The sequence below is a fragment of the Nelumbo lutea genome, chromosome 2, assembly GCF_056320005.1.
Source record: "Nelumbo lutea isolate HS-2025 chromosome 2, American lotus-T2T, whole genome shotgun sequence".
NCBI lineage: Eukaryota > Viridiplantae > Streptophyta > Magnoliopsida > Proteales > Nelumbonaceae > Nelumbo > Nelumbo lutea.
Genome location: NC_142685.1, coordinates 89,154,579 through 89,169,387, shown reverse-complemented (window position 1 = coordinate 89,169,387; position 14,809 = coordinate 89,154,579). Strand labels below are relative to the sequence as shown.

Here is a 14,809-nt window from a genome sequence, read left to right as displayed (position 1 = left end):
TAAGTTAAACTGTTTTTGTTATGAGATAAGAAATTAAACCATTCTATGCCATTCAGATGCTGCATTCAGAACCAGTTGCTATATCATGTTATTTATTTCATAATTTTTTTCTAATAAATACCCTTTCATGCTTCCCATCTCATGTTTGACCAAAACACGTAGCCCCATCACTATTCACTACTGACAAGACAAACAGGCAGGACCTAGTCATATAAGACTGAATAATTAGTGGTTCATAATTAAATTTCAACATTCAGATATATATAGGAGGTTTTCAGTTACATTGAAATTCCCAAAATAAAAGAGAATGATCAACCCTCTTCCTAGTAAGGATACCATAGAAAAGATATATATTTGAATCTGCTAATAAGGATTTTATTTAGTAGAAGGAGCAATTCTAGGGAAGATCTAAAGTCAAATGATTCACCATGTAAATATATATCTCCTTAGATTACCTTATAACAGAATGTGGTTGAAATTTCCCTCACCGCAAATGGCAAAGTGGCTTACTACAAGAAGGAAGAGATTCAAAACACCATCTATTGCTACTAGAGCCACCATGCTTGGCATCCTTATGAACCAGAGTAGGCTCTTTAGGCTGGAAATTTGGGTTCTCTTTGCTGATAAATGATGTAATGGCAGCAGCAACAGCAGCCCTAAACTTTGGATCTGAAGCAATAGCAGTGGCATTTTCAGTTAATGACTTTTCTTCCATCTTCCACTGCTTCTCGTCCATGCCTCAATGACTGCTAGCAAGTTGGTGGCTTGGGAATTTGCCAACTTTATTAACAGTTCTACCAGCAGAGTTATTGTATATAGAGTTGCTAGGCCTCCAAGGATAAGTCAGTTTTGTTTGTGAATGAGATGAACTAGGAATGGGAAATTGTTCTTGTGGGTTGTTGGTCAGGTCAAGAACAATTCATTTAGAGTGGTTATAGGAGCCTCTGATGTTGTTGATGGTTGATGATGAGTAGGGTAAAGGGCTTGTTAAATGTGGATTTTGGTATGGGATGGGAATTCTTGCATCATTGAAGATTCCACCTGGAATTGCAGCACCTGAACTTCCAGATGGTAACAGGAAATTGGCTGCTCCAGATGTTGTAGATGCCCCTGTGGTTTCACCCAAAGGCAATGGATGGTTGTGAGTCCCTTCATAGGTTGTAATCAGTATGGACATATCTTCTAGGAATCTCTGGACCTGATTAAAACAGTATCTATATGGAACAGATGAGTTCAATACATGGGTATGAATAGAATTGCCTAAACCATTTGAATACAAAATATGGAAAAATAAAATTGTTGAAGGGATCGATCACAAGGTACCTGTTTCTTCACTGGGCATCCTGGAGCTACCATGCAACGGTAATAGGCCCTTGAACAAGGATTTCTTTTTGCAATTTTTCTGCCCATACTTTCTACATTGGCAACCATCATAAATCTAGATGAAATTTAAAATTTTATCTCCTCAGCCTTTGGTATAAGTTTAGGATCTGTGCTTTTTCAAACAATTTCTTCTTACCACTTCCATCATTATTTCTGCGTACTCCTTTTGGGTTCTTTTTTTTTGGGGGGGGGGACAGGAGTGCCTCTGAAAGTAATGACCAACATGATGCTGAGATCTGTTCTGTGAGGGCTGCAGAAGAGCATGATGTGGTGAACTCTAGTGAAGATATTCTTCAACGGTTTGAAAGTGAGTGTGCTCTTCTATCATTTCTTGGTTTGGAAAGACTTCTTGGTTTGTGTATGCTTGTGGAGGGTGGGGGAAGAATTCTGAATTTTAATCTTCATTACCTTTTCATTTGATTTTTGACTTTTAACCTTGGCACCTTATTAACTAAGCTCTCAGTTGCTTGATGGTGGTGTGAGAGAACTCCTATCAATGACAAAGAGTCATGTATTGTTACCAGCAATATTATGTGTGATTTTTCTCCTTTTGGGATACAACACAATTAAGTACAAAATGTTGAACTTTTCTATCATATATTAATGAAATTGGGGGGTGGGAGTTCTTCTAAATGTTGAGTTTATATGAGTTGTTTACTTGGTGCATGTCCTTTTTATTTATTTGTACTTTTAAATGTAAAGATGAAAAACCATATTGAAATGTCTGTAAATAAATGTGTGTTATACTCTATACTGAGACTGTTTTAGATATGGATCTCGTGTTGGGTACAAGCATAGGTGCATTTTATTGTGTTATGTCTGGCGTTTGACTGTAAAGAATTGCTTCTATAGGTGTACTAGACGAAGAGCGGAGATCAGTCTCTTGTATCATGGTTTCCATTGACATTCATGCAGAAACCATGCAGAAGCTTCAAGGGGATCATTTGGGTCAGATGGCACAGATTAAATAGAGAGCACAGGACACTTTCCAGCAGAGATACATGGTAAACTGAGTGGTCACCAAACCTTGAAAGTCATGATTTTATTGTAAATCTTGAAATGCTAATCCCACTTCCCAAAAATCATGGCTTGTTAGAATTTACTAACAATAAGGAGATGAGGGCATGCTTTTCTGGCTTGTTCAGTTATTCCTGAAATCTTTAAAAGGCAATTAAAAGAAACAGGATTACTTATGTAGAATGATGGGCAGGAATTTTAGATATGTATATAGCAGTATATTTAACATCATTGTTTTTGTTTTATAAACCTGTCATTATTGGTGCCTTTATACTTTTTAACATTTTCCTGTGATCTTTTATAGAATTGATTATACTTCATATAATAAACCAAGTTAGTATATGATTCATGGATATGTTGGTTCAAAACCCATTGTCATCTTTAACCAACTAATCATTAATCTACTACAAGAAAATATATTAACAATGACTTTCAAGTCTTTCAAGAATCTCTTTGAAATCTTTAGTTTTTAAATGGTGTCCTCGAAAACGTCTATAAATAGAGACGGTCACCACTTGGCAAGGCGTCCCTCTCAGTCACTTTCATCCAAGTCCCATCATTTTGGAAGCCTGAAGTCGAGTAGAGAGCGTCTAAGATCAAGAATGGCTGTTTCGATACTTGAACGATCACAATGGAAGGTCTGGCCTGTTATCACACATTTGAATTTTCCTTTAGTTCAATAATGTTTAGAAATAATTTTTATCTGATTTCCAACAATTTTCATTAATAGGACAATTGGAACATCTGTTGGAGCTACTATTGCATGGCCTTCGTTTTTGGTAATGTTACAGACTTACACAATTATTTTTATTTCATATTTGTTGCTATATGTGATTAGATAGTCAAAAGCTATTAATTTATAGAAATTATACCTATTTACTTAGTTTGTTTTTTTTTTCTTTTTGTTGCTTTTCTTTACAGGTTTTAGAGGAAGAGCGAATTGGACGAAGACTATAAAGAATACTTTTTTTTCTTTATATGTTAAAAGGAATTTCTTTTGGACTCTATATTTGATTTGTAGGTTGTTGGATGAGGTATATATGTTAAAATTTAATTGAAATTTACAAAACAATATTCAAAATTTATGGATAAGGTGTATCTTGTTGGATGAAGTATATATTTTGATATAGGTTTTATGTTTTAATTAAAGAATATATTTTCATATAGGTGTATCAATTGGAATTTTTATGAAACAATATTCACAATTTATTAGATTTTTTTTTTTATAAATTGGAACATCTTTAGAGGCGGCCAAAAGTGCCTCTAAATATTAAAGCATATATATTTAGAGGCGGCCGAAAACGTCGTTAAAACATTTTAGTTGAGATTTTCCCTTTTCTTAGATTTCTTTTAGAAGCACATAAAAGCGCCGCAAAATCATTTAAAGGCATTTAAATATGCCTCTAAATTGAACTTTCAAAGGCACTTTTAACTGCCTCTATATAGGACTTTTAGCGTCAGTGAAATAAAGGCAATCATATGTCCCTCTAAAAGCACAATTTAGAGGCAGTCATATAATCCACCTTTGATTCGCAGCTAAGCGCCTCTAAAACATTTTGCGGCAAGGCTTTTAGAGGCAACCACATGGCCGCCTCCAATTAGTTTTAGAGGCACTTCTTATGCTTTTAAAGGCAGTTTTGGCTGCCTCTATAGATGGATTTTCCAATAGTGAATGGAGGCAAGATGCCATACCTTGGCCTCATCATATAAAGTACACTGTTTGCTGAAATAGGGCTGTCGAATGAGAGAAGAAGAGGAAGAAGAAGAAGAAGATATGAGATGGGCGGCAGAATTGTCCTCAGCCAGCCCTAATCTATTATATATAAGAATATTACATAATGTTACATAAATAGACAAGAATGCCCCTGATTAGTGATGGGACACCTAGTCAAAATAAACACTAAATAAGATTAGGCCCAGTAACCAAGGCCCAATAACTAATGACTTAAAACCCAACCAAGATAAACATACAAATTAAGACATCCGAACCAACACTCCCCCTCAAGCTAAGCATGGATGTCAATCATGTTTAGCTTGCCAAGTAAGTCCACGAATTTCACTGTAGCTAGCCCTTTAGTCAGAACATCTGCAATCTGCATCTCAGAGGGAGTATAAGGAATGCAGAGTTTTCCTGAGACAATTCTTTCTCTAACAAAGTCACGGTCTATCTCAATATGTTTCGTTCTATCATGTTGCACTGGGTTATTTGCAATGTTGATGGCAGCCTTGTTGTCACAGTACAACCTGAGAGGACACTCAATCTTTATACCAAGTTCACCAAGTAGGATCTTAAGCCATAAAAGTTCAGCAACACCATGAGCCATAGCTCGGTATTCGGCCTCTGCACTAGATCTAGCAACCACATTCTGTTTTTTACTCCTCCATGTAACTAAATTTCTTCCAACAAAGGTGCAGTACCCAGAAGTAGACTTCCTGTCCCCAACAGAGCCAGCCCAATCTGCATCAGTATATCCTTCAACTTCAATTTTACTGTTTTTCCTGAACAGAATCCCTTTCCCCGAGCAAGACTTCAAATATCTGAGGATCCTTTCCACAGCTTTCATGTGAGGGATTTTAGGAGTGTGCATGAACTGACTGACAACATGTACAGCATAAGCAATGTCAGGGCGAGTGAGGGACAGGTAAATCAACTTCCCCACCAGCTTTTGATATCTTTCCTTATCAAGGTAGTCCTCTCCTACTGACTCCTGTAGACCATGATTCTGTTCTATTGGAGTATCTGCTGGCCTACACCCCATCATGCATGTCTCTTGAAGAAGATCAAGGATGTATTTCCGCTGACATATATAGATGCCCTCTTTGGACCTTGCAACTTCAATCCCAAGAAAGTATCTCAGTTGGCCCAGGTCTTTGATCTCAAATTCAGTAACCAAAACCTCCTTTAGTCTTTTAATCCCTTCTTGATCATCCCCTTTAATTACCATATCATCCACATAGACAATAAGTGCCGTAAGTTTGCCATTTCTCTTCCTTATGAATAGGGTATGATCTGCCCCACTTTGAGTGTAATCCCCTTTCTTCATGACCCCACATAGCTTCTGAAACCAAGCTCGAGGGGACTGCTTAAGGCCGTATAGGGCTTTTCTCAGTCTGCATACCTTCTTGCCAAAACCATAACCTGGTGGAGGATCCATGAACACCTCTTCATGCAGGTCGCCATTCAAGAAAGCATTCTTCACGTCCAACTGACGTAGCTCCCATGAGAAATTTGCAGCTAATGATAATAGAACTCGGATTGTGTTGAGTTTTGCCACTGGAGCAAAGGTTTCTTTGTATTCAATCCCTTCTTTTTGAGTAAACCCTTTTGCTACCAGTCTAGCCTTGTACCTCTCAATGGACTCGTCCTCCCTATGCTTCACAATGAACACCCACTTGCATCCAACAATGCCTTTCCCTTCTGGTAGATCCACTAATTCCCAAGTCCTTGCTTTCATTAAGGCCTTCATTTCTTCGTCCATAGCCTCTTTCCATTTTGGGTCAGATACTGCCTCAAAATACCTGGTAGGAACATGCACAGAAGAGAGAGCAAACACAAAAGAACAATAACGAGGAGACAAATGTGAGTAAGACACAAAATCAACAATGGGGTGTCTGATAGTACAAGAACGAGTAGACTTACGAAGGACAATAGGAAGATCCAAGTCAGAGGAACTGATAGGATTACCTTGAGTTTTTGAGACAGGTTGATCCGAGTCCAATTGGTTGTTGTCATGAGTTAGAGGACCCTTCTTCCTTCTGTTGTAGGTGATTCTGATATCTCCTTGCAGCCTGCTGGAGTCTTCAGTAATATTTGCAATATCACTAGTAGTAGCCGGTACAATGGGAGCCTCACTAGATTCTCCCGGGATACCACAACTAGGTGGATCAGGAGGAGAAGATGGAAGGCCTGAGGTAGAGAGAGGTACAAAGAATGGGGGAATAGAAGAATCCTCTTCCATCCCACTAGTCTCCCCCTGAAGAGGATTCTGGGAAGAATGAAAATAGGATTGAGACGTGACTAGATCATAACACTTGTATCCCTTCTGGGTAGGGGAGTACCCCGAAAAGATTCCCTTTGTAGCCCTAGGATCCAATTTGGCCTTCTTCGGATCCTTGACATGTATAAAGCATACACAACCAAAGACTCTCGGTGGAAGAGAAAAGTCAGGAAGATGAGGGCAAAGAACAGAGAAAGGAGTTTTCATCCCCAATACCTTGGATGGCATTCGATTTATCAAATATGATGCAGTAAGGATTGCTTGAGACCAATAGTTTTTTGGAACTTTGTGCTGAAATAGTAAGGCTCGAGCAGTCTCCAATAGGTGCCTATTCTTGCGCTCAGCAACCCCATTCTGTTGGGGGGTACTAGCACAAGATGACTGATGAATCATTCCAGCATCCTCCATAAACAGATTCAAGGACCTTTCAAAGTATTCTACAGCATTACCAGACCTGAATTGTTTGACCTTCATACCAAATTGTGTTTCAATCATTTTGCAAAATATCATGGTTACCCGCAGCACTTCTTCTCGTGCTTTTAATAAGTAGATCCATGTGCATCGAGAATAGTGATCAATAAAACTGATAAAGTATCGAAAGCCATCAACAGAAATAATGGGAGAGGGGCCCCAAACATCAGAGTGGACTAAGTCAAAAGAAGCTCGAATTTCATTACTCGAAGTTGAATAAACAGTTCTACATTGCTTTGATAGTTGACAGACTTCACAAACTAACTCTTGACTTGAAACACCTTTGAATAATTCTGGAAACAACACTTCCAATGATGAAAAAGGTAAATGACCTAGCCTAGCATGCCACAGATGTAACCTAGCTATTGACTCCACAATGGACTGACTACAAGTAGCAGATGTTTGCAAGGCCGAACTGATGTCTACATCAAGGTAGTAGAGATATCCACACTCATGACCGCTCCCAACCGTTCTCTTCGTCAATCTGTCCTGAAAGACACAATGAGTAGGAAAAAAGGTTATGCTACAATTCAAATTTTTTGTAAGCTTTGAAACAGATAAGAGATTTGAAGAAAGATTGGGAACATGCAAGACAGATTTGAGTGAGAGGTCTTTGCTTAGGTCAACCACTCCTTTCCCAGAGATGGTAGACAGAGAACCATCAGTAGCCCTCATTTTATCTTGGCCAGACATTAAATGATAGGAAGAAAATAGAGAGGACATGTGTGTTATGTGGTCAATTGCACCAGAATCAATAATCCAAAAGGCAGGATCAATTGTACTAGTTGCACTAAAGGCAGAGACAATACCTGATCTGGCAAGGGAGGAGGATGGAAGAGAATTGGTCCTTAGACGGGCTAGGGCCCGGCTAAGTACCTCTACCTCATCGGCAGTAAAACCCAAGGACCCATTTCGAGGGGAATTAGTAGTCTGTCCCATGGAAGAGGAAGTAACTGTAGATGAGTGTTTTGAACCATCATCACTTTGACCCGTAGCCAGATTCACACTTGCAGATTGACCCTTCAGATGCTTCTTATCTTTCCTCAATGCAGCTGGCTTCAGATGCGGATGGAGAACCCAACAGGTCTCTTTCACATGCCTTTCCCCTCCACAGTGGGTGCACTTCAGATGTCTCTTGTCAGAGTGCCTGTTTCCCCTTTGATTTGTAGAGATTAGAGTCGAATGTTCCACAGACTGTTCAGCTAGTTTTGTTTGAGTATCAACTTGCATCTCTTTTCTTCTCACCTCTTCATTCCTCACAAGGTAGTAAACATGATGTAAGTCTGGCATTTCATCCCTTCCTAGAATTTGAAACCTTATGCTCTCATATATAGGATCTAAGCCAGCCATAAACTTAAATGCCCTACCCTCTTCAACTTGTTTGTCATGCTTTTCCTTGTCTCCGGCACTCTCCCAATCAATAATAAGGTGGTGATCTAACTCTTCCCATAGTCCTTCTAGTGTAGCAAAATATGTTGCAACACTCATATCTCCTTGCCTCAAGGCAGCAATGTCTTGATTCAATCTGTAAATTCTGGCATTATTCTTTTTCTGCCCATAGGTTTTAGAAACTTTTTCCCATATCTTGGCAGCCGTGGAGAAATGTTGAACAGTCCTAGCTACTCTTGGAGTCATTGAGGCAAGTAGCCAGGACATAACTGTAGCATTCTCCTTGCACCAAACTGCATATTCAGCACTCCCCACTTCTGGTTCCTTCTTCTGCCCGTCCAAGTAACCAGTGAGTTCTCGGGATGTGATGAAAAACATGGCTGAGACAGACCATTCTTTGAAGTTGTACTCATCCAACAACACACTTGTGATCTGTAGGCTGTGCAGATTTGGATTCTCCAGATTAGGAGACCTCCCACAAGCCCTAACATCTCTAGAAGACACTTCCCCGGATATGGAAGACATCTTCACTTACTTGTAAATGTCAATACTGTAAACGCAATATATAGTGAACTGTTTAACACTTACGGAACTTACTGCACTGTAAACTCAGTCCTAAGAACCCGATACAGAGCTGAAACACCGAGTACTACACTACACACTGTGCCCTAATTACTGCTGTCACAGATTATACTTTGTTGTGCTACCTTCTGCTGTGTTCTAATCACTGTTGCTGCAGCCTGCAACTTGCTGTGTTGGCTTCTACTGTGTGCTAAGCACTGCTATCACAGGTTATAACCTCACCCACGAACAGTTCTAGGACTGCTGAGATTAGTCCTTCCACCTAGATCTGTTCTACACAGATCTATCTTAGCCGAATGGCTACAGTCTGCTGTACTGCGTCTATTAGGGCATCAGCCTCTGGATCTAACTCCCCTTGGGCCCTACAACCAAGGGAAACCCTAGATGTAGGTCTAGCTGTGTTCTACGACCAACCCTAGGGTTTCTTTGCAGCAACCAAAAAGAAAGATGAGAGAGTTACCTGCAAGTAGAAGAAGAGGCGGCTGCTGTAACCAGTCGAAAGATTAGTGCTCTGATACCATGTTTGCTGAAATAGGACTGTCGAATGAGAGAAGAAGAGGAAGAAGAAGAAGAAGATATGAAATGGGCGGCAGAATTGTCCTCAACCAGCCCTAATCTATTATATATAAGAATATTACATAATGTTACATAAATAGACAAGAATGCCCCTGATTAGTGATGGGACACCTAGTCAAAATAAACACTAAATAAGATTAGGCCCAGTAACCAAGGCCCAATAACTAATGACTTAAGACCCAACCAAGATAAACATACAAATTAAGACATCCGAACCAACATACACCATTAAATATTAGCCTAGACCTTGTCTAATTTCTCCTTCACCATACTCAATCCCAATTCTTTGCTTGTCCATGTGTAACAAGGGCCAACAAACACTAGGCCAACAAACACTAGATCAACTAGGCCTTTGCAGTCTCAGAAGTTTTGGAAGTGTACTGATACATGTTGCCTATTGTCCATTTTCCCTCTATACTCTAATTCTTCCCAAGATCATTGAAATCTCCTATAATTAACTAGGAGAGGTTAGATGTGTTTACCATGTTTGTCATCAACTCCCAAAACTTTTTTCCATTCTCCTTTACTTGGTAGGCCATGGATAAAAGGTAGCAACCAAGGATGATTCGGTGGGTGGGATAAAATTTCTAGTTAGACATGATTTTCATTTGTATCATTCACTTATACTTTTATTTCTTCCTTCCATGCACATAGAAGACCTCCCTTATTACTTGATGCCATGACAATATGTCTCCTTCCATAGCCTAATATATCAACCAATTTCTTTCCTTTTTCTTTTTTCAGCTTTGTCTTTGAGAGGAGTATATTGGGGTTGTACTTTTTAATTAATTTTTTTAACTTGCCTACATGTATTCTCTCCCTCGCAACCTCTTGTATAAGGTATGTTTGGTAGCTCTTGTAAGCAGAAGAGAAAAGAGACAAGTGAAAAGAATGTTTTAGAGAGTCAAAAGCAAGCGAGCAGCAGCCCCTCTTATTATATGTAACAGGGAAACCATAACAAGAGGGGAAAAGACAGAACTAGCCCCCCCCAAGAAAAAAAGAACATAAAGCCAGTACATTAAGAGTAACATACACTACAACACTCCCCCTCAAGTTAGGCTATATATATACATATGGAGTTTCTCAATTTGACTAAGGAATTGCACTTATTGTTTCCCTACTTTCCTCCATTTGCATGTTTTGGAGAGTCAAAAGCAAGCAGGCAGCAGCCCCTCTTATTATAGGTAATAGGGCACCCCCCCCCAAGAAAAAAAGAACATAAGGCCAGTAGATTAAGAGTAATGCACACAACACTCCCCCTCAAGTTGGGCTATAAATGTACATATGGAGTTTCTCAATTTGACTAAGGAATTGCACTTTTTGTTTCCCTACTTTCCTCCATTTGCATGGTTCCAAGTCTTAATTCTATCACATCCCTAACATCACTGTTCATGCTAGGAGAGCCACTTTTGAAGCTACAGTTGCTCACCAGATTTTTGACAGGGGAAATAATTGCATGGTTGGGAGTTTGGCTTCTTGACATAGTTTTCAAGGCGCCAAGGCGAGGTTGGGTGTTAGGGGGCCGCCTTGTCGCCTAGTCGCCTAGGCGATGGATTTTTTTACATAGAAAACATAGATCCTAGGGTAGTTTCCTAGGTACCATAGCCATATTTCCTTAATAATTATTCATATTTTTCATAAGAAAAGTATAGAGTTCATGTTAAAGTATAGAAAATGTGTTGATTAGACAAAGTTTTAAGTTCTTCCTTACTTATTAGTACAAAACTGCTTGGTGATTAGGCGAAGCGAGCCTCAAAGGGTGCCTTGTCGCCTAGGCGTCGCCTTGACAACTATGCTTCTTGAAAAAATATCTGACTGAGAATGAACCAGATCGATCCCTCTTCCAAGATCTTCTATTTTCTTGGTCCAGGCATGGGGTGACTCTTTAAAGTTTAAACCAACTAATAAAAATTTAATCATTATATATGCCTATGATTGTTTTACTGATCAGTAGATTATAGGTTTTTCTGTTTGGATCATAATTCTGCGGTTATAGGAGTTTTAAAGTTTGTAATGGAAGCCAAATATAATCCAATGTAATCAAATTCTGTAAAACTCTAAAATTGTAATATAACTCTGAGTTGACCCTATGATTATTAGTCAACTACACTCCTGGCATTGCTGAGCTGAGTCAAAACCTGAGTCAATGAGCTAATGGGAGACAACAGGAAGAATGACCAGAATACTTGGGCTTCTTAAAAAAAAAGAGTCATGCATTGTACAGGGATCTGGGCTGATTGTATATTTTCATACTTTTTGGAGAATAATACTGTTAGGTTGAAGGTTTTCATGTATTGGTGGTTCGGCTGATAAGAGTTCTTATTAGCCTGTATTTGAGTTTAAGTTGTTATGTACCGGGCCTGTGTTAATAGGCCTAAGTTTGTTTAGTGTTTTAAATTGTCTGGGTGTCTCATCACTAATCAGGGGCATTCCAGTCATTTCCTGTAACATTGTACTGTACTCTAATATAAATAATAGTACTATCGACTGGGTCATTCAGTTCGACATTCTCAGCATCTCTTGGTCTTCTCCTCTCTTCTACTGCTTTGGCTACAGCCGACGCCATCTCCCCTCTCTCTTGCTGTCTTTCTTTTCTTTTTTATTTGGGTTGCTGCCGTGAAATCCTAGGGTTGTAGGAGAACAATACAAGGTTCGAACCTAGGGTTTCCCTTGGTTGTAGGGCGCAAGGGAAGTAAGACCCAGAAGCTGATGTCCTACTAGACTGTTTCTAGTAGTTAGTAGCTATTTGGCTACTAAGAGAGGTCTGTATAGGACAGACCTAGTTGAGGACTGATTCCAGCAGTCCCAGTATTGGCCGTAAGGGGGAGAACTCTCTTTACAGTTGCAGTACTCGAAGCTCAAGTGAAGTCTGCATAGCACAGTGGTGGAGAGCCCTCAGTTTCAGGTCGATTACCAGCCCAGAACACCTCATTTGCTGCTGTAACTGAACTGCTTCAGAGCTGTGACAATCTCGGCAAGTCTGAAACAGTGTTGCGAGCTGTCAGAACCTTCTTCAATTCTAGCCCTCAATTTCAGCACTGTGATCTCTTCGGCTAGTCTTAAACAGTGCCATCTACACTAAGGCTGCAGTCAAGATGTCTTCAATATCCGGAGAGGCTTCTTCTAGAGATAACAGACCGGCTGCAAGGTTTTCAAATCTAGAAAACCCTAATCTGCACAGCTTGCAGATTACAAGTGTGTTGTTGGATGAATACAACTTCAAGGAGTGGTCCGTTTCTGCAATGCTTTTTATTACTTCCCGTGATCTCACAGGCTACTTAGATGGGAACAAGAAGGAACCTAAGGTTGGCAGTGCAGAGTATGCTGTGTGGCGCAAGGAGAATGCCACAGTGATGTCCTGGTTGCTTGCCTCTATGACTCCTCAGGTTGCCAAAACTGTTCATCACTTTCCTACAGCAGCCAAAATTTGGGAAAAGGTGTCTAAGACCCATGGACAGAAGAAAAACAATGCTAGAATCAACAGATTGAATCAAGACATTGCTGCCTTAAGGCAAGGGGATATGACAGTTGCAACATACTTTGCAACTCTGGAAGGTCTTTAGGAAGAACTTAACCATCACTTGATATTGGATTGGAAAAATTCCAGGGACAAGGAGAGACATGATAAGCAAATTGAAGAAAGCAGAGCCTTTAAGTTCTTGGCTGGCCAAGACCCAGTGTATGAGGGTATAAGGTCACAAATTCTAGGGAGAGGTGAATTTCCCGAGTTACACCATGTTTATTATCTTGTGAGGAATGAAGAAGTCAGGAGAAAGGAGATGCAAGTTGACTCTCAGACTCAACCAACTGAACAATTTGGAGAACATTCAGCCCTGGTCTCTACTAAGGGAAATAGACATCCAGACAAGAAGCACCTTAAGTGCACTCATTGTGGTGGTGAGAGACATGTAAAAGAAAAGTGTTGGGTCCTGTATCCTCACCTGAAGCCAGCTGCATTGAGAAAGGACAAGAAGCAACAGAAGGGTCATGCGGCACGTGGGAATCTTGTCACCAGCAACAACGGTGACAACTCACAGAATATACCAACAGTGTCTTCTTCTCCTATGGGGCAGGTTGTTGATTCCTCTGGAATTGGTGCTTTGGGCTTCACTGCTAGTGAGGTAGAGGTCCTTAGCCGGGCATTAGCCCGTCTAAGGAATAATTCTTTTGCTTCCACCTCTCTTGCCAGATCAGGTACAGTCTCTACCTTTAGTGCAACTAGCTCTATTGACTCAACTTTTTGGGTTATTGATTCCGGTGCAACTGACCACATGACACATATGTCCTCCTTATTCTCTTCATATTATTTGTTGTCTGGTCAGGATAAGATGAGAGTTGTTGATGGGTCTTTCTCCACCATCTCTGGAAAGGAGGTGGTTGACCTAAGCAAGGACCTCTCTCTTAAATCAGTTCTACATGTTCCCGATCTTACCTCAAATCTTTTGTCTATTTCAAAACTTACCAAAAATTTGAACTATAGTATAACCTTCAACCTAATGGGAGCGGTCATGAGTATGGAGGCCTCTACTATTTTGATGCAGACATCGGTTCAGCCTTACAAGCATCTGCTGCTAGTAGTCCGGAGAGTGTGGAGTCAATAGCTAGGTTGCATCTGTGGCATGCTAGGCTAGGTCATTTGTCTTTCTCTTCATTAGAAATGTTGTTTCCCGAATTGTTTAAGGGCGTTTCAAGTCAGAGTTTAATCTGTGAAGTATGTCAAATGTCAAAACAATGTAGAACTGTTTATCCAATTTCCAGTAATGAAATTCGAGCTCCTTTTGATTTGGTTCATTCTGATGTTTGGGGCCTTTCACCCATTGTTTCCATTGATGGTTTCCGTTACTTTATCAGTTTTATTGACCACTATTCTCGTTGCACATGGATCTACCTGTTAAAAGGACGGGATGAAGTACCACGGGTAACTATGGCATTTTGCAAGATGATTGAAACACAGTTTGATAAGAAGATTAAGTAATTCCGGTCAGATCATGCTGCTGAATATTTTGAAAAATCCTTGAACTTATTCATGGAAGATGCTGGCTTGTTACATCAATCATCCTGTGCTAATACCCCTCAGTAGAATGGGGTTGTTGAGCGCAAGAATAGACATCTATTGGAGACAGCTCGAGCCTTACTATTCCAGCACAAAGTTCCAAAGCAATACTGGTCTCAAGTTGTACTTACTGCATCATATCTGATAAATCAGATGCCATCTAAGGTGTTGGGTATGAAAACCCCCTTCTCTGTTTTGTGTCCCACTCTTCTAGACTTTCCTCTTCCTCCACGGGTCTTTGGTTGTATATGTTTCATACATGTGAAGGATCCAAAGAAGACCAAGTTGGTTCCTAAGGCTACGAAGGGAATATTTTTTGGGTACTCTCCTACACAAAAAG

At 40.0% G+C, this 14,809-nt stretch overlaps 1 pseudogene across 1 annotated transcript; it reads right to left on the bottom strand.

The window, feature by feature from the left end:
• Positions 1-227: 227 nt before the first annotated feature.
• On the bottom strand, positions 228-5,555 carry LOC148871773 (putative WRKY transcription factor 9; annotated as a pseudogene). The gene is made up of 3 exons (XR_016107277.1): positions 5,520-5,555; positions 1,324-1,438; positions 228-1,198 (listed from the first exon to the last, which is right to left on the bottom strand). The product of XR_016107277.1 is annotated as a putative WRKY transcription factor 9 (transcript).
• Positions 5,556-14,809: the final 9,254 nt, after the last annotated feature.